The following is a 20,458-nucleotide window of genomic DNA, read 5'->3' as shown; positions in this document are numbered from 1 at the left end:
TCACTGTGCTACAACTCCCAGCACCCTTAAACTACAGTTTTGGGGATTTATTTTTTTTTAGAAGGGGATGTGCTTTAAATATCTGGCTTGTTCATAGCCTTAGTTAGTCATGTCCGTTAATTAAAAGGTGTCTTCTAACACTGGATCTCAATGCTTCATTTATTAGGGACCTTGCCAAACACCCACAAGCTAAGACTATATACATGGTTAGTGTGAACTGCCAAGATTCACTTTGTGGTGTAGCGGTTGGTCAGGAAGTCGGACGAGAGCTTGGGAGACCCAGGCGCAAACCCCCTTTCAGCCATGAAGTTCATTGCGTCATCGTAGGCCTGTTACTTTCTCTCTCAGCCTACATCACAAGGTGGTTGTGCAGAGAAAAGGTGGGAGGACAGAGAATTTTTAATTATGTATTTAATTATGGGGTATCAGAGTTTGTAGGGGGTTAACCAGGCTGGGATAGCTGGCTTGTTGGTTTTTGAATGTCTGGTGTAGATTTTTTCCATTTCGTTGTTCTGTATGGGACAATAATAAAGATTATCGTATTGTATTGCAACCTCGCCTGGCGCTCGGAGCTCTTTGTACGAGTGTGAAACGTAAACCTATTTACCCAGCTCTTCAACGCAGGGAAAATGAGGGACTTTTGGGGGCAGATGTGTTTCTTTTGCACCACCATAATGCCCCTAAAAATCCTTATTGCTCTTGCAGTATCCTTCCGGTTGGCCGGACTCAGGTCGGCCGACTTTTCTCCAAGGCTGGAGCCACGGCTTGCTGTGGAGGAAGACACCTCCCACGGAGCTGCGTTTACCTTTGCCTTATTTTTAGCCCTGCCTAAACCCCGCCGAGGAAGACCACCTGTTGATCAACGGGTTTAGTCAGTCGTAAATCCGGGGAAGACGTCTCAAGCGCCAATGGGGGCCTCCCGGGAGCGGCTTGGCAGGGATGGGGTTGCGTTTCGCTAGAGACGGGAGTGGGAGAGACTTGGGAACGTGTGCTTCTCGTTGGACGGGTCTTGGAGTAAATCCGAGGGCGCAGTCGGGCTGCCCCTACATGTCCCACAGCACCTGAGTCACCTGGGCTGCTTGCGTCGCCTTTCCACACACCAGAAGGCCATTCAATAGAGCCCTGCAAGCAGTGCTAGAAACTCAGATACAGTTGCCATCAAAATTATTCAACCACCATTGCAAATCAGGTTCATTATCAAAATTTGCAGGCTTTCAGCTGTTTGCCAGGAGCAAATCAAAGTTGGGTTTTCAGCTGAATTTGGGGGAACCTCTTGAGCAGTGCTGGATTTTCGTATAACTTAGCTTAGGGGACCTTCTGCCTGCAAGACGGATGCTCTGCCCGGATAGCTCAGTTGGTTAGAGCATGGTGCTGATAACGCCAAGGTTGCGGGTTCGATGGGACAGCTGAATATTCCTGCCTTGCAGCGGGTTGGACTTGAATGATCCCTCCTAACTCTACAATCCTATGATTCTATGACCGCTAGGCCATGGCCCTTCCCAGTTTGACAAGGGTTTTGTCCATAGTATTTGTTTCTTTGGCAAAACAGGACTGCTTCTGGGACTTTTGCTGGGAGTTCCTGGGCGGTTAGTCCCGTCCTGAGCTTAGGAAGCGTTGATACCTGCTGGCAAGATTTCCTTCCCAGAAAGAAAAGCGTAATTAAAAGCAACGTTGTGTGGATTTAAATAAACATTCACACTATCTGTATTAGAAAATGTGTAGAAGATAAAGATTATGGTGTGCTTACTTTTACTTTTATGTTTTTAGGTTTGATGTTATGTTATCAGTAACTTTTTCTGTCAGGAGGTAGCAAAGTGGGTGAAAGGAGAAACAAACCAGAGGCGGGAGTTGGGGGAAGCCTGGGAGGGGAGGGGAGGAAGGAATGCATAGTAAATGTTAAGGATTTGAGATGTATGTAATGAATGAAAAAGAAAAATGAATAACAATTTTATAAAATAATAAAATAAAAGCAACATTGTGGGCAAGTTGCCGGGATCTCTTTCGATGACCGCTTGCTCGTCGAGCCCAATGCCAACGCCTCGTGCTTTGACTGTAGCGAGCAGATAAATATTTTGGTGTGCTAAGTTGACAGGTGGAAGGGGCCTGATAACTACTCTCCATCTTGGGCTGATTGGTGACTTTGGAAAAAAACCAGATCCGGCAGGGAATTTGGACCTGGTTGTTGGGCCTGTGGGTGGCAGGATCATAGCTGTCAACCTTCCCTTTTTTGGGCGGGAAATTCCCTTATTCCAGCACCGTTTCCCACTGCAACCTGCTGCTATCCCGGATTGTTAGATATCCTGTAGACTGTCCCCGGGACAGGTGAGGCTGCTGATTCCTTATTTTCAAATCTGAAAGTTGACAGCTATGAGCAGGACACACACTGAGATCTGGGATTGTATCTTCTAAGGCAGGGTCCTTGCTGTCACAGGAACATCAGAAGAGGCTTGCAGGATCAGACCAATGGCTCATCCAGAATCCTAGGGAAGTTTGCCTGACGCCTTCATTATACAGTGGTACCTCGCGTTACAGACGCTTCAGGTTACAGACTCCACTAACCTAGAAATAGCGCTTCAGGTTAAGAACTTTGCTTCAGGATGAGAACAGAAATCGTGCTCCGGCGGTGTGGCAGCAGCAGGAGGCCCCATTAGCTAAAGTGGTGCTTCAGGTTAACAACAGTTTCAGGTTAAGTACAGACCTCTGGAACGAATTAAGTACTTAACCTGACGTACCACTGTATGTGCCATGTGAAGAAAAATTTAGTTTTCCGTGCCTTTCCTCCTCCCTCCCTACCCCACCTTTCAAGAGCTAAGGAGCAACTTTTGAGTTTAGTCCTCAGGGCAAGGTCTTCTAAATCCAAAATTCCACTGGGAATGCAGAAGCCCTTAGGCCTAGCTCTGGCATAGCTCAGTTGGTTCGAGGGTGGTACTCATAATGCCAAGGCTGCAGGTTCGATCCCTGTGTGGCACAGCGGCTCAATCCTGCATTCAAGAGTTTGGACTAGAAGATCCTCAGTTTCCCTTCTGTAATGGCTGGTGGCTCTTTCTATCCCTTCTGTAATCTCTCAGATGTAGTAAGATAATAACAATATTATTATTATTATTATTATTATTTATACCCTGCCCACTCTGGGTGACTCTCAACCGAATGTTAAAGACACAATACAACACTAAGCATTCCCTAAACTTCCCTAAATGGGGCTGCCTTCAGATGTCTTTTAAAAATAAGATACAGTGCTACCTCGGGTTACATATGCTTCAGGTTACAGACTCCGCTAACCCAGAAATAGTGCTTCAGGTTAAGAACTTTGCTTCAGGATGAGAACAGAAATTGTGTTCTGGCGGTGTGGCAGCAGCAGGAGGCCCCATTAGCTAAAGTGGTGCTTCAGGTTAAGAACAGTTTCAGGTTAAGAACGGACCTCCAGAACGAATGAAGTACTTAACCTGAGGTACCATTGTAGTTGCTTATTTCCTTGACATCTGATGGGAGGGCGTTCCACAGGGCAGGCGCCACTACCGAGAAGGCCCTCATTGAAGATTGTGTTTCACGAGAAAGAGGAAGACCAGGATTCCAAGATTCCTCCGTGACTCAGGAGCTCTATATATTGTGGCTGAAAACCAGCTTTTGCTCTCCTCCTCCTACCCTCCACCCCATTTTTCTAGTCCGGGGTGTGGCTTCAAATATTTAGGGAGTTGTTGAGCCAGATGGTATTTGACTTGGCCCAAAGTAAGCTGCATTCCGCCCCCCCGCACTCTATTATTTTAAACTCAAGTTGTCATTTCAAGGCAATAGTACATTAATCTAGTGAAGGGCTGTTAAAATATTTGACCGTGTTATTTATGGAGCCATATTTCAGCCATGATGGAAGATCACTGCATGGTTATGACTCTTCCTAACTGCATGCTCTCGACCATGAGGTAAGGTGAGGCAGACCCCCAAGGTGGTGGATTTGGGGCACCATTAAGGACCATTAAAGAGTTGGGAACAGATGGATTTGACCTGTAGGAGGCATCAGTCCTGCAGGTAGAGACCTGACAGCAATAGTTTGGGATGAGGAGGGATGCATATGGCGTGTGGTTTAGGGATGAGTAAATCTACACAAATTTGGTTTCACTTTCTTATTTTTCTTATTTTTTCAATCTCGAGCTCAGTTCTACACATTCCTGCATCAGTTTGTTCTGCATCGGCATTTTAATGCAAATCTATCCATTATACACATTTTTGTATGTAGTTTTGCCTAATGTACATATTTTCCCACCACATATAACTTTTGTATGCTGTTTTCATTAGTACAGTGGTACCTCGGGTTACATACGCTTCAGGTTACATACGCTTCAGCTTACAGACTCCGCTAACCCAGAAATAGTACCTCGGGTTAAGAACTTTGCTTCAGGATGAGAACAGAAATTGTGCTCCGGTGGCGCGGTGGCAGCGGGAGGCCCCATTAGCTAAAGTGGTGCTTCAGGTTAAGAACAGCTTCAAGTTAAGAACAGACCTCCGGAACAAATTAAGTACTTAACCCGAGTTACCACTGTATATGCATTAATATGCAGGCTTTACTCTAGCCAAGGCTTTTAAAATACACATTACTTACTTGGGTAGAGAACTGAATTTCAAAATTTGGAGAAGTGCCAATTTTGAAGGATGATGGTGTTTTCGTTTACTATTTGTTTTGGAAAAATGTGTGTTTGGTAAGTTTGTCTTACCACTGAATTGAATTTCTCTCTCCCCCCATCCCTACTTGTGACGGGGCCTTATCTGTTGTAGCACCCTGACTTGGGAATGCTTTTCTGAGGGAAGATTGCCTGGTGCCAACTCGGATGCCGTTTCAACTCAAAGGCACAGGCCTTTTGATTTGCTCAAGCCAATCTCCTTTAACTGAGGCCCTCCAGATGCTTTGGACTACAACTCCCATCAGCCTCAGGCATCATGGCTGTGATGGTAGGGGGCTGATGGGAGTTGTAGTCCAAAACTACTGGATAATCTCGGGTTGGGAAGGCCAGTTTAGGCTATTGTGCTGATTCTGTTCCTTGCTGTGATGGGATAATGAGCTGCTTGTGCGTAAAAGCTTGATCCCTCTGGGGTTTGGCTGGTCATCCAAACCGAGGCACTAACGGAGCCCCCAAAGCATGACTCCGTCAGTCGCTGGTAGAATCTGACAGTGGGCGTCTACGGAATTTACGCCAACATAAAAGCTGTTTGACGGACATGCGCCTCGTGACTCTCTGCGTGACAGTTTCCGGCGAAGGGTGGGAGTTCCCAACGGGGGTCCCGTTACCTCTCCACTACTCTCACTGGAAGCATCCCAGAGCCTCCCCTCCGCTGTGACTCCTGCACTCCCCCTGCTGGTTCCCTCTTCTGCTGCAGATTCTCTCCTATTCTCCTGGAGCCTGTCCACCACCTGTCTCTCCGATGGCAGTTCCCTGACACTTGCATTTTAATATTTTTTTGCTCTGACTTTCATTCTTGTTTCTGCTGGCGGTGCCTTTAAGAACGATGTATAAATAATCAAAATCGGCATGCTTTCTTGCATTGCCCTCCTGGAACGGACTCAAAGCAAGTCTACTTTATCTGTCTTTAGAAAGAAAGTGCTTGAATGTGCTGTGTTCGTGTGCATGTGCGTGGCAAGGGTGTGTTTTAAGAGAATGTGTATAAATTTATTACTCCCCTGTAAAAATGCTTTGTATACCTGGCCAATCCCTGCAAAACAGCATCTCACTTTTCCTTCGGACGTCCCTATTTTCACTTACGAAACTGCAGGTTATTACAATAATCCTTTCTAATGTTTTTATCTGTCTGCAATTCATCTGTAAATATTTGCTTTGTAAATATTCGACAAACCATTTCCATTCTTTTATTTAAAAAGAGTTTGTTATCTTAATGTCTTATTCTTCTGGTAAGTTTCGCCTTTCCTGCATATTCCGTAAGTTTTTGTACCCATTCTTCCTTTGCTGACTGCCCTCCTTATCCAGTGATCAAGCAAGCAGAGGTATGCAGATGAAGTCCACAGAGTTAAGAGAGGGCAACAGTTACATAGCGTTGCCACCCATCCTAAGTAATACAGAACCGTCCAGTATTTCAGTGTAAAATCCTACGTCCTGTATTGATTCAATACAAGATGCAGTTCGCCCTGTATTTCCACCCATGGGGCCTCTGTCCACATCAAGCTGGAGGGTGATGCTGCTGAGATTTTAAATATATATCCATTGTTTAGGGGTATGTGTACCCCTGTGTACCCTCAGAAAAAAACACTGCCCTTAACAGACTAGCATTAAAGGATATGAAGAAGATCTGGGGACATGGAAAAGAGTTAAGAGCCTCGGACATAAGATCCCCAGGTTGATGGAATGGAATTGACGGAAAGGACTGGCAGAATCCGAAACCAGGGAGAGGAGTTGATGGAAGAAGATTGGAAAATTTAAAGTTTATATATAGAAATATCGCAAAATTAATGAGTGATAGAAAAATGATGGATTGATATTTTATGGATTTAGCAGAAATGTTATAAGGAATTAAACACACACAAGCATTTTAGTTTTAATGTTAAAATAAGGTTAAGGGAAGAAGAAAAAAGAAAAAGAAAAAATTGGTGAAAGGAGGGAAAGTAAAGTTATATTATATTGAGATTAATTACAGAACAAAAATAAGAAAAGATGGAAAGGATTTGCTGAAATAGATAATTGAATTAGAATACAAAAAAGGGAGGTGTGAGGTCAAGGGAATAAGTGAATGAAAAATAAGTTGGGAAGATTAGTTGTGTTTTCTTTTTTCTTTTCTCTTGTTGTGATGTGTTGTTTTGTTTTTGCCTGGTGTTATTGTTTTTACTTTTGCTTTTTGTAATCCTTGAAAATTTTAATAAATATTATTTTATTAACAGACTAGTTCTCAGGATTCTTCTTGATCTCTGTGCACAGGTGTTATATGGTGACAAGACATCACTCCTGTCAGCAATCGTGCTGCAGCATTCTTTGTTAAATAGAAGTTTCTGGGGTGCCTCAGACAGGAGGAGAGGGTTTAAAAACAGCAGCAGCAGCCTTCTCTGTCTTTCACAGATGTCCCAATTCTGATTGGATGCTAATAGCAAAACAGCAATGTTACCTGTAGTTTAGCCTTTGGAAGCCAGAGAATAAGGCTCCAGTGTTGTGAATCTAACGGGAGAAGAAACTTTTTTAAAAAATAGTTTCTTCTGTAGCATGGTGAATTGTCAGTTCTGTTGCCACCCCAATGGCGGCCTCATTTCCTGTCACGGTGTTTCCTGAGTCTTGGACAGAAGTGAGCGTTTAATGTGTGAAGTAGGGGTTGGAATTTAGCAGGGTGATTGGTCAGTTTCGTTGTTACCACCTCCGATCGTGGATTCCTTTCCTTTCCCCATGTAATGCATGTTCTTTGTACTTTTGTCCATTTACTGTATTCATTTTCCCTGATTTGAACTATAAAATGGTGATTTTCTTGAGTATATATATATATATGCAGGTTTTGGTGTCCTCGGGTGTCTTCCCGTGTAAAAGTTGGGGTGTCTAGGCGACGTTTCGACGAGGTCTCACTCGTCATCTTCAGGCTGGTGCTTTCGGCTTCTTGTTACTGGAACAGAGCAGGATCTCAGTGTTTGAGTTCCTATAAATACTGTAGAGGGGGTGTGGTGTATAGCCTCCAATGTTCTGGGCAGAGAGGAAGTTCCCAGGCTAGTGTGCCTTTTCTTCTTTTGTTCCTTAATTACTTGAGAGATATCTTGAGTGATTTCTTGAGTGATATCCTGAGTACCACTTAGGTGGGTCATTAGGTGTGGATTAGTTGTTAAAGTCTTTGTGTCTTGACCTCTTGAACTTTGTGAAGAGTTTTCCTGAGAAGATGGCTGTACTGTACTTAGTTGTGCTCTGGCTTGGCTTCAAGAGGTCAAGACACAAAGACTTTAACAACTAATCCACACCTAATGACCCACCTAAGTGGTACTCAGGATATCACTCAAGAAATCACTCAAGATATCTCTCAAGTAATTAAGGAACAAAAGAAGAAAAGGCACACTAGCCTGGGAACTTCCTCTCTGCCCAGAACATTGGAGGCTATACACCACACCCCCTCTACAGTATTTATAGGAACTCAAACACTGAGATCCTGCTCTGTTCCAGTAACAAGAAGCCGAAAGCACCAGCCTGAAGATGACGAGTGAGACCTCGTCGAAACGTCGCCTAGACACCCCAACTTTTACACGGGAAGACACCCGAGGACACCAAAACCTGCATTCCTGTACCCGTGAAAATCTACGAAAGCATATATATATATATATATATATACCGTATTTTTCACTCTATAAGACGCACCAGACCACAAGACACACCTAGTTTTTGGAGGAGGAAAACAAGGGGAAAAAAAATTCTGAATCTCAGAAGCCAGAACAGCAAGAGGGATCGCTGCGCAGTGAAAGCAGCAATCCCTCTTGCTGTTCTGGCTTCTGGGATAGCTGCGCAGCCTGCATTCGCTCCATAAGACGCACACACATTTCCCCTTACTTTTTAGGAGGGAAAAAGTGAGTCTTATAGAGCAGAAAATACACACATATATATATATATCTCCCCCATTGGAAAGCTCAGAAGGAAGCTGGCAGCCTGTAGATTGTGAGGGGCAACTGAATGGCCCTGAAGACATCTGGGGAGGTAGAAGACAGTCTTATCTCCCTCGCTCTAGACTTGAGGACTGGGAGATGCGTCAGGCCATAATGATTAATGGCCTTTAGTAGGTTGGTTCCCTCTGGAGAGGGGAACTGATCCCAGCTGGAAGGAGCAGGAGAATTTAATCCTCCCAGACCTTCCTCTTCCCTTTCCCCTACAAACCCATTCCAGAATTCCTCAGCGCGGGTTGGTTTGCTCAGCATTCCTGCCTCACATCTTTGGCACCCCATCAGTGTGTGATTAATACTCTGGAAGTTGCAGCAATTTCCTGAATATCCAGTGAAGGGCTGAAAAGAATCTCTTTAAAAAAAATGTGTTCTTTCTTCTTTTTTTAAAAAAAATCTAGATAAAAGCGCCAATGACTTGTGTTTTCTTCTTCTTTCTCGCAGCTCAGTGATTCATCTCTTTGGAATAAATACCCTGAACATTGCCAGCTTATGTTAGAATCTGAGCAGGATTCTGACCGCTTGCCAGAGCAACCAGTTGCCAGTGGCTCCTTTTGCTTAAATCAACCATGTGCTATATCTGCTGGTTGCTACGAGAACTCATAAAAACATCAGAAGCATAGCTGTCAACGCTTCCCCTTTTAAAAGGGGAATTCCCTTATTCCGAATAGGATTCCTCGGAAGAAAAGGGGAAAGTTTACAGCTATGATCAGAAGAGTCCTGCTGGGTCAGACCAGGGTCCATCTAGTTCAGCTTCCCGTTCTCTTGGTGTCCAACCAGACTCTGCCTGTGAGAAACTCACAAGTAGGACCTGAACACAGGCACCATCTCCCCTCCTGAGATTTCCAGAAATTGGTATAAGGGAGCAATACTGACTCCAGTCGTGGAGGCAGATCAGAGCCATCATGGTTAATAGCCACGGATAACCCTCTCCTCTGTGCATTTGTCTAATAATCCTCTTTTAATCCACTCTATGCTGCCTTGGTCAGACCACACCTGGAACGCTGCATCCAATTCTGGGTACCACAATTTAAGGAGGATGTTGACAAGCCGGAAGAGCATCATATCATACATACTGTTAGAATTCCTGCTCCGTGATTGCAGTCATGGGATTGTTGTCTTTCACATGACAGTGTATGTTTTGGCTCCACAAAGTGGGAAGTGACGGAGACAGGATGTTTGTGTGACTATGAAGTGGGACTATTGTCCTTTGTTCTTTTTCTCTTTGCTGTCTGACGCTAGAGAGAGAGGGAGCCATGTTGCAGTGCTCCGTGTGTGTTTATATGTAAATAAAGTGGATTAGCCAAAATGCTGAGTTGCTGAGTTCTGTTATGCAAGCTGCGAAGACTCTGAGGATCCCTAAGTGTGCCGATGTCTGTTGGCATCAGTCGCTGTAATGTTCAGGCTGAAGAAAGCTTTTGAAGCTCCCGAACGATCGACCAGGAGGGAGAGAACATGCCAGTCGGGCATGTGTCTCTGCCAGAGTTCTACTCAAGTGTAGGATGAGCTCCTAACAACATCACAGGAGGAGACGGTCTACAACAGAAATCCTGTGTGGCAGGATACCTGACAATGGCAAGTGATGGCTTTACTTTGGCAGCCTGGCCATTCTTTTGCAATGGTAAATATGACACTTTCCCATTTCCTTCTTCCATGCAGAGAAACATTTGAGGTCAATTTGGGAGAGTCAAAATAGTTTCAGGATTGCTCTTCTGTCCTATTTCAGACACGTGGTTTATATACTTATGTACAGTGCTACCTCGGGTTACATACACTTCGGGTTACAGACTCCGCTAACCCAGAAATAGTGCTCCAGGTTAAGAACTTTGCTTCAGGATGAGAACAGAAATTGGGCTCCGGCAGCGCGGCGGCAGCAGGAGGCCCCATTAGCTAAAGTGGTGCTTCAGGTTAAGAACAGTTTCAGGTTAAGAATGGACCTCCGGAACGAATTAAGTACTTAACCTGAGGTATCACTGAATGTGTTTGCCTTGTAAATTTATGAACATTTAATTTATATATTTGAGACCCTAAATTCTTATAACACACCCAGGTTGGACACCATCACTGCCCCCTTTTTAACTATGTACTGCGTGAAGAAATATTTCCTTTTATCTCTCCCCAATCGTCCAACATTCAGCATCGGCACTGGACGTGTTATGAGAGAGGGAGGAAGACTTTTGTCTGCCTGCTTTTTCTGGAACGCTGCCCCTGTTCTCCTGCACTCCTGGCCCAGTCAGGAGAGAGAGAAGCCCATCCTCTTTGGAAGGCATGGGGATGCAGGTCATAGAGAACAGCCTGCTTCTCTGGAGTATACTGTGGGGATGAATGAAGCCCTGAATTTTCTCACATGGTTTGGCTGTCGCCCAGAGGACTTGGCTTGCTGCGAGTGGTGGGGATTCCATCAGTGTTGGTGGGATTTGGTGGGGTGAAAGGCAAGGAGGCCAAATGGGAGGTGGAGACGAAGCAGGATGCTGAATTAGATGGGCCCTTGTTCTGATCCAGCCAGCTTTTCTGATTCTCCTGGGAGCCTAAGGTGCAGTTGTGCATTAGCACAATACAAAAGCAATAGCATTGGAAGGGGAGCTTGCTTCTGTGATAAGAATTTTAAGGTCTTAGATATATAATAAATGTTCATAAATGTACCAACCAAGCACGTACATAGATCAGCACATGACACAGGAAGACCGACCTGTGACTGTTTTTGTTTACCAAACTGACCAAATGATTTCTCTGGAAGCTCAAAGGAAAATGGTCTTTTTCATTGTCTTTTCCTTCACAAATCCTGTCTTTAAGGGTATGTCTGTGTTTGAATAGGGTGAGCCTATGACCTGGCTCAGGAACTAAATATTTATCATTACAAAAGACTGGCCAGGATCCCCAGGGTATCCAATCCAGTGAGCATTAACAGGTAACCTGTCAGAGGAGATAAACAACGCACTCAGATTTCTGCTGTAGACCCCCTTTTCTGTGATGTAGGTATGATGTATCTGGGATGTGGTCTTGGGCTACACCCCTTCTGTGATGTATGTATGATGTATGGAGGGGTGGTCTTGAGCTCTAGAGCAGGGAATTTAAAATTTCTGTATGAGGGCAGGCACACCTTGGTTCTGGGTTCCGCCTCCTTTCCTGCGTGTGAGGGGAGCACCCTGTTGCAACAGATCAATAAAGACCTAGGCTTACTAGCTGCTTTGCTTCTCAATATTCTCTGGTTGGCCTGTTATTTTCTCCTACCAATAGGACTCTATATGGGCTCTAGGATACCCCATAAGGGAAAAAGGGCAGATTTTTGTTTACAACACTTCATAAAAGTGGTAGCCGTGCACACCGTTTCCCGCAGCAGCATGTGCTGTGACCCAGCCATGAAGGAAACTGAGCATAGCCTGAAATGTCAAATGCTCGGGGAAGGTCCTGTGGATTGCAGGCATTGTCTAAATGTCTGGCGCATTCATCTTTGCTGCCGTTTGGCGCATTCAGGAACACCCTGCCCTGGGAGTTTCTGGGTGATGACACCCTTGGGGAAAAGCAGGTAGATGGCGAGCAAACGCTCCGAGCGCTCTTGATCTTTGAAACCCATTAGGAAGCAAACACAGGACAACAGCCCAAGCGGTCTGGGAGCCTTGCCATAGCTGAGAGCTGAGCTGACTGCAGGCCAAAATACATGATGCGTTTTGTTCCGAATCTGACGGCAGGCCTGGGCATACCAGCCTGGGAATAAACGCCATTGAACAAGCCGGGACTTTCTTTGTAGTGAGTACCGTATGAATGAGTTTATTACTTCGGTCACAGACCAGTTCCAGCTCACATACAATATCAAGGAAGTCATAAAACACTGGAAGGAATTTTTTTATTTTGCTACTGGAAGGAATTTTTTTATTTTGTTTTGACCATGACAGACCAACACGGCTACCTATCTGTAACTGGTGTCATAAAACACGTTAGGGATACATTTGAATTTGCAATTAGGTATAACACGGACAAAACAGATACAGTGGTACCTCTAGATACGAATGGGATCCGTTCTGGAGCCCCATTCGCATCTAGAGGTAAACGTAACTAGCGACGGTGTGTCTGCACACACGCGTCGCTTTTTGATGCTTCTGCGCATGCGCGTGACGTCATTTTGAGCGTCTGCGCAAGCAGCAAAACCCGGAAGTAATGTGCTCCATTACTTCCGGGTTGCCAAGGAGTGCAACTCGAACACGCTCAACTCGAAGCACATTTAACCCGATGTATGACTGTATAGCAACAGTTTAAAAAATATATAAATTAAAACTTAAGTCACTAAAATATAACCTAAAATTATCGTTTAAGGCCTTAATCATGATGATAGCACAGCTTGTTCCCTAAGTTTTATGGCAATCACACAGAATTTGGCTATCCTTAACGTGATCTCAGGATCCTTGTCCTCTACCAGAATTTTAGACACTGAAGTTCGGATTCATTTGGAGATTTTTGCATAGCAGGTGTAATAAATACTGAGCTTATATCCCCGTAGAAACGGCAGTGTAACAAGGCATGAGAGACAGTTTCTACCTCCATCTACCTCCATTCTTTGTAGTAAGTACTGTATTGGCCTGAATATAAGCTGCACCCACAAATAAGCCACACCTTTAAAATTCTAGGGGGGGGGGGGAGAGACTACCCAAAAAGTTACAATTGCTAAAATTGCAAATTGCTATTCAATTGCTACAATTCCGCAGGCACTCACACCTTTAAATGGCAAATGTATAAGAAAATCCTACGGGTACCAGAGAGGACCCACAAGTGGGATAAACAGTCTTAAGCTTGCAAATCGGCAATAAAAAGTTTTTTTGGGGTCCGTTTTACCGCATGTCTGTTTCAGCAGCGATATTGTAAAAGCCCGTTTTGTAACGTCGCAAATTTAAGCCGCACAGTCGGAATTTGGGGAAATAGTGTGGCTTATATTCATACATATGGTAATATGTACAGCAGGGCTGAGGAAGCTTTCCCAGCCTGAAGGCTGCATTGCCTAGTGGGCAGTCCACTGCAGGCATAATGCCCCTGGTTTGCGGAGCTAGAGTTTAAAGTGGCAGAGCGATGGCTGTGACCCTTACCCAGGGCCGGATTTAGGTTTGATGAGGCCCGACGCCGCTGAAGGTAATGGGGCCCTTTATATGTCCAGCTGTCCTTTGACAACAACAAATGTTTTTTGTGTTGAATATATGCTATATGGTAATTTATGGACCTAATAGGTATCTCAAGCCATTTGCACATGTTGCCATGCAACCAGTCCATGCAGAACGTAGGCACCCTATATATAGAAAGGAGCAAACCAGTGATATTTGAGGGAGCAGGCTAGCAGGTGGGGCCCATGACTTGCATCATAGGAGCCTACACAACACAAAACACTGTTGCTGTATGTAGGTTTTATTTTATTTGGTTTTTATCTTCTATTTTGGAAATGTACATCCAGTTTTTTCCCCCTTTAAATTTTTTGGGGGCCCCCAAGAGAGAGGGGCCCTAAGATATAGCTTGTTTAGCTTATATGTAAATCTGGCACTGCCCTTACCTTGGGAAGGGAATCTGCACTGAAGCCATGCAAAGCTTTGAAGGGATGGGGGGGGGCAAGGAATTCAATTCTGTTCCGATTTAAAGAGGAGCCATCCTTTCAAAGTCACACAAATTCTGCAGTGCAGCTCTACAGCCAGAGAATGCTTACAAGGATGCAAATATTTTGGGGAAAATGTAAATAGACATGCATGCGTCAGTGAAAAGAGCATTTGCATTAGGAAAAACTGCTTGTGTCTTTTTTGTTGCGCTGTAGTGCAAAGCTGCCCCCAACGTCAGTAATGCAGAAATGTTGTGGGGAACATTGCAGAAGAAGCAATAGAGCTTAGACAATACATGGACAGCCCAGAATAAATTTACCATTAATGCACTATTATTGCATCTTTGGTCGGGATGCGGGTGGCGCTGTGGATTAAACCACAGGGCCTAGGACTTGCTGATCGGAAGGTCGGCGGTTCAAATCCCTGCGACAAGGTGAGCTCCCGTTGCTCGGTCCCAGCTCCTGCCAACCTAGCAGTTCGAAAGCACATCAAAGTGCAAGTAGATAAATAGGTACCGGTCTGATAGGAAGGTAAACGGCGTTTCTGTGCGCTGCTCTGGTTCACCAGAGGCCGCTTAGTCATGCTGGCCACATGACCCGGAAGCTGTACGCCGGCTCCCTCGGCCAATAAAGCGAGATGAGCGCCGCAACCCCAGAGTCATCCGCGACTGGACCTAATGGTCAGGGGTCCCTTTTATTGCATCTTTGACATGTTGCAGGACACATGCACAGACCAGTCTGGAGTAGGGCTAGGTGAGAACTGGTTTTCAACATCATGATATATCACCAACTAAACATCCCCATATACTGATATATCAGGATGCCTGAAATAAGAATGGAGCTATGTAGAGACAGTAGTTGGCTTAATGGTTTTTCCCCCATTCTGGTTTTTGCATAGCACACACATGCAAACATATCACGAGTTGGGATATATCGGCAGGTAAAAATTTTTGAAACCGATATCACGCTGTGGACTTCAAACTGGTTTGGGACGATTTAACATTATATCGCCCAGCCCTAGTCTGGAGGGACCTTCAGACTTGTAGATCAGCCTTGCCCACCATCTAGGGTAAGCATAGGCAAACTCGGCCCTCCAGATGTTTTGGGACTACAATTCCCACCATCCCTGACCACTGGTCCTGTTAGCTAGGGATCATGGGAGTTGTAGTCCCAAAACATCTGGAGGGCCGAGTTTGTTTGTGCCTGATCTAGGGAGTCCAGGGACATGTTCTTCAACCGTGTGTGCCCACATCTTGGTGAACCCCAGCTCCCATCCATCCCAGCGAGGCCAACAGAGATGGCTGATGGGAGCTGGAGTCCAGTGACTTCTGGAGGCTGCCTTGTTCCCATTTTAGCAGCTGCATTTTATAGTGGCTACATAGCACAAATAACAAGGCAGACTTCAGACTTTGCTTTGGCTGGCTTTCCTGAGCCTCCCTCTCCCCCCCACTCCCATTTCATTCACTGCTAAGGGCATTGTTGAAAAGGGAAATATTTTCACCCTAATCAGCAGTAAACAAGAGTGATAAGGAACTGGTGCACACTGAGGATTTGGGCACAGTTTGGAAGGGCCCAGCGGCTTTGCTTATTTGCTTCTAAACTTTGCACGGCACCTCTTCGGTTCCGCATCCCTGGCGCAGCTTACAAGCATAGAATAAAAAGGTAAAGGTACCTCTGCCCGTACGGGCCAGTCGTGTCCGACTCTAGGGTTACGCGCTCATCTCGTTTAAGAGGCCGGGAGCCAGCGCTGTCCGGAGACACTTCCGGGTCACGTGGCCAGCGTGACGAAGCTGCTCTGGCGAGCCAGCACCAGCGCAGCACATGGAAACGCCGTTTACCTTCCCGCTATAAAGCGGTACCTATTTATCTACTTGCACTTAGGGGTGCTTTCGAACTGCTAGGTGGGCAGGAGTTGGGACCGAACGGCGGGAGCTCACCCCGCCACGGGGATTCGAACCGTCGACCATATGATCGGCAAGTCCTAGGCACTGAGGTTTTACCCACAGCGCCACCCGCGCAAGCATAGAATACTATTCTATTAAATGATAATACTAAAATAAAATGATAGCAGTAACAATATTAATTACATTCATATCCCAGCCGCCTTCCCAACGGAGCCCAGAGCAGTAAACACACGTGATAAGACAGGCCATCTTTCTAGATAGCTTAGTCTATGCCTGTTCTGAATCCACTTGGAGGACTCAGTTCCTGCTTGTGGGCCTCCCTAGGGGGCAATCTTGTTGGCCACTGTTAAGAACAGGATGAGGGCCCCCTGTTTGGCCTGATCCAGCAGGCTCCAAAAATAAAATTAAAAAATGCCATCTGCTTCAGCTTGTTCTGCATCTTGCTTGCCTTCAGCATCGCCCGATCATCTTCTAATTAACTGCCCTGTTCTGTTCAGCTCTTGTAATTACTAACGTAAATTAGCTTCTTTGCTCTGCGGAATGCGGGCGGCGGTGGATAAATGCTTCCAATTCGGGCTGCTGTTCAATAAACCGTTCTTGCCGCGTGCCAAATGGTTGCCTTAAGCATGCGCTGGATCTGTGCACATGCAATACCTAAAAGATAAGTATTGGCAGCAGTTTGACTTGGTCAAGAGATGGATGCCAGCGGTGTCCTCAGGCTCCACCCCCGGCCTTGATTGTCTTTGCTCTGCCTTCTTTACCTCTTCTGGTTCTGGAAGACTGGCAGGGAGGGAAGCTGGTTGCCGCAGAAGGGGGAGACCCATTGACTTCTTTAGCAGCTTGCCTAATCTCTGCCTCTTGGCCCTGCTCCCCTCCAGCCTCTGCTTCTGCCTCGGATTCTGGACTGCTCTCTGCCACAGGCTCTCCCTGCTCACTGAGCCCTGTTCCCCCTTCAGCTTCTGACACCTCACTCTTCCCAGGGTTCTCTCTCTTCTCCCTCTGACCACTCATTGTCATCCCACTCCCAATCCCTAGGCTCTGAGCCTTCTTAGGGCAGCACTCAACCTGTGGGTCCCCAGATGTTGTTGGACTACAACTCCCATCATCCCTGAGCTCTGGCCTTGCTAGCTAGGGCTGATGGGAGTTGTAGTTCAACAACATCTGGGGACCCACAGGTTGAGAAATGCTGCCTTAGGGGTTCCTCAGCTGGTTCCTTCCACCATTCCTCTGTATCCAACCAGTCTATGCTAGCCCCCGGCCTGGAAAAAGATTCCCAACATTGCCATGATGTACTTGATGTCTAGGGACGCAGGTGGCGCTGTGGGTTAAACCACAGAGCCTAGTACTTGCCGATCAGAAGGTCGGCGGTTCGAATCCCCGCAACGGGGTGAGCTCCCGTTGCTCCGTCCCTGCTCCTGCCCACCTAGCAATTTGAAAGCACGTTAAAGTGCAAGTAGATAAATAGGTACCGCTCCGGCGGGAAGGTAAACGGCGTTTCCATGTGCTGCTCTGGTTCGGCAGAAGTGGCTTAGTCATGCTGGCCACATGACCCGGAAGCTGTACGCCGGCTCCCTTGGCCAGTAAAGCAAGATGAGCACCGCAACCCCAGAGTCGGTCACGACTGGACCTAATGGTCAGGGGTCCCTTTACCTTTTTTTAACTTGATGTCTAGCTGTTCTGGTGGGCTACAAAAGCCCCCTAACTCTTTGCAGTACTTTTGGGCTGTGTGGCCGGACTCCTTATTTTTTTTAGGGCATGGGAAATTGCATCCCGGGTGCCCAAGTGCCTGGGCCAGCACTGCAGCTGGAGAGAAATGCTTCTGTTTTGGGTGTGTGTGTGTGCGCGCGGGGGCACGGGAAACGGAACGTCACTTTTGATTCTAGCCTGGAGCCAGAGCCGTCGGCCTACACAAGGACACTTCTGTCTTCGCTTAAACAAAACCGCCTTTGCAGCAAGGAGCTGCACAGTTTGCGGTGGAATCCTCTACAGCCAAAACATCTGCTCATCTGGCAGACGTCGAGAGCCGGCCGAGGCCAGAAGCTTTGTAGAACAAATATGCAAGCAAATTCCATATTTATTCTCTCGCTGCCCAGGGGCGGGGAGAGCAGGGGAGCCGAGCAGTTTGCCTTTGTCACGGCTCACGGAGAGAGCGCAGCGTTTGGCGGCAGTAAGCAAGGATTTCCTGAAAACCACGACAAAGGCCACAAGCAATGACCCACTGTTTGTCTTATTATTGCAGTGTTGTGTCTCCTAGTCCTTCCAGTTGTGTCTGCAATGAGGAAAGAGATTCCACCAAAACATTAGGAAGACCTTCAACAGATTACGATACCGTCAACAGATAAATGGAATGGATCAAAATTCTAGCTGTAAGCTACCATTGGTAACATATAAACCTACTTCAATGGTGTTTGGAATGAGTCTCCCCAGACTATACAGTGGTACCTCGGGTTACAGATGCTTCAGGTTACATACACTTCAGGTTACAGACTCCGCTAACCCAAAAATAGTGCTTCAGGTTAAGAACTTTGCTTCAGGATGAGAACAGAAATCGGGCTCCGGCGGTGCGGCAGCAGCAGGAGGCCCCATTAGCTAAAGTGGTGCTTCAGGTTAAGAACAGTTTCAGGTTAAGAACGGACCTCCGGAACGAATTAAGTACTTAACCCAAGGTACCACTGTATTAAGTTATTGACAATCGTGTATTAGGATAAGAATATACACATCTGTATAAATGGAGGGTAATAGAACAGTATTCTTTTTTTGTGCATTCTCACTTCCCCCCCTTGCTCGTATCTTTTTATAAATGCAATCCTCGTAATAAAAGATTATTAATAACAGATGATCCTGGGGACCCCCCCTTCCAACTCTACAATTCTATGACAAGTAGCAGCTGTCCAGGGGTTCAGGAAGGAGCTTCTCAATCCTACCTGGAGACAGATTGAACGTGGAACCTCTGCTGCTGACCTTTGCTCCTTTCCCAGCTTGCTGGGTGCAAAAGGGTTGCAAGATGGATCTAGTCCTTACATGGCAGCAAAAGTAAAATAAAATAAAATAAAATAAAAGGTAAAGGACCCATGGACGGTTAAGTCCAGTCAAAGACGACTATGGGGTTGCTATTGAGAGACCCAGGTCCCGTCTGCACGACACCTTTAAAGCAGTGTCACACCGCTTTGAACAGTCCTCCCCAAACGATCCTGGGAGCTGTTAAGGGTGCTGAGAGTTCTTAGGAGAGTCCTCTTCATCTCCCAGAACTACGTTTTCCATGGTGGTTTTAACAAATCTGCCCTTCTTCCCAGGGAACTCTGGGAACCGTAGCTCTCCTGACAACTCTTAGCACCTTAAAACTACAGTGCCCAGGATTCTCTGGTGGGAAATCATGGTGGTTTGAAGTGGTATGACACTGCTGTAAGCATGTAAATGTAAAGGACCCCTGGACGGTCAAGTCCAGTCAAAGGTGACTATGGGGTTGCTGCGCTCAACTCGCTTTCAGGCTGAGGGAGCTGGCGTTTGTCCACAGACAGCTTTCCGGGTCATGCAGCCAGCAGAACTAAACCGCTTCTGGCGTAACGGGACACTGTGACGGAAACCAGAGCGCACAGAAACACAGTTTAGCTTCCCGCCGGAGCGGTACCTATTTATCTACTTGCACTGGTGTGCTTTAGAACTGCTAGGTTGGCAGGAGCTGGGACAGAGCAATGAGAGCTCACCCCATCATGGGGATTCAAGCTGCCAACCTTCTGATCGGCAAGCACAAGCTGCTCAATGGCAGCACATCTTGGAAAAACGGGGAGATCCCACCTAATGCCTCTCTGGATGCTGCCAGATTCCAGCTCCCAGCAGCCCAGCCAATCACCATGGAGTCCGGTAACAGTTGGTGGGCTCCATGTTGCAAAGACTGTGGAGAGGAGTTAAGTTCAGGGCTGGGGACATTTGGCCCTTCATCAGCTACGATCTCCCATCATCCCATTTGCCATGTTGGTTGGGGCTGATGGGAATTGGGAGTCCAACAATCTCTGGAAGCTCAGGGTTCCCCAGCCTTCTGCTGTCACTCCAGCTGGATCAGTCCCCTTCCAAGTGGCCATGAATAGTGTGAGACTATGTCGCAGGGCTCTTTCTCAAACCCATGATTTGAACAAGAAGAATGGGTGATAGAAACGATTCAGCGCAGTCTTCATCTGAGGTTGCTCTCATTGATCAACAAGCAACTGGAACTTCTTTTTTTAAAAATCTGGCTGGGAAAACCTGTTCCCTCCTCTACAGCTTGTGCTACATTCCTTATTAACTCTAAAATGGTTTGGGTTTTTTGTGCAAGGTGGGGGGGAACAAGAACATTGTTTTTTTGTAAACCTGCAGAATGTAATTTGTATAGTTAGGTTT

The 20,458-nt window shown here is 46.2% G+C and overlaps 2 long non-coding RNA genes across 4 annotated transcripts; one reads left to right on the top strand and one right to left on the bottom strand.

Moving 5' to 3' along the window:
* Positions 1-2,324: 2,324 nt before the first annotated feature.
* Positions 2,325-18,757, bottom strand: LOC309329429. The gene is made up of 2 exons (XR_014151159.1): positions 18,527-18,757; positions 2,325-2,520 (listed from the first exon to the last, which is right to left on the bottom strand). It is a non-coding gene; the product is annotated as an uncharacterized lncRNA (long non-coding RNA).
* LOC309329367 lies at positions 12,534-20,298 on the top strand. Of its 3 annotated transcripts, XR_014151083.1 has the most exons (4): positions 12,534-12,599; positions 12,855-15,371; positions 16,346-18,522; positions 18,767-20,298. It is a non-coding gene; the product is annotated as an uncharacterized lncRNA (long non-coding RNA). The 3 variants fall into 3 exon arrangements; XR_014151084.1 differs by having other exon boundaries at positions 12,540-15,371; XR_014151085.1 differs by lacking the exons at positions 12,534-12,599; positions 12,855-15,371 and having other exon boundaries at positions 16,204-18,522.
* Positions 20,299-20,458: the final 160 nt, after the last annotated feature.

The sequence above is a fragment of the Podarcis erhardii genome (genome assembly GCF_964252035.2).
Source record: "Podarcis erhardii genome assembly, chromosome: 14".
NCBI lineage: Eukaryota > Metazoa > Chordata > Lepidosauria > Squamata > Lacertidae > Podarcis > Podarcis erhardii.
Note: the sequence above shows the minus strand (reverse complement) of the source record. Positions and strands in the feature narration are given on the sequence as shown.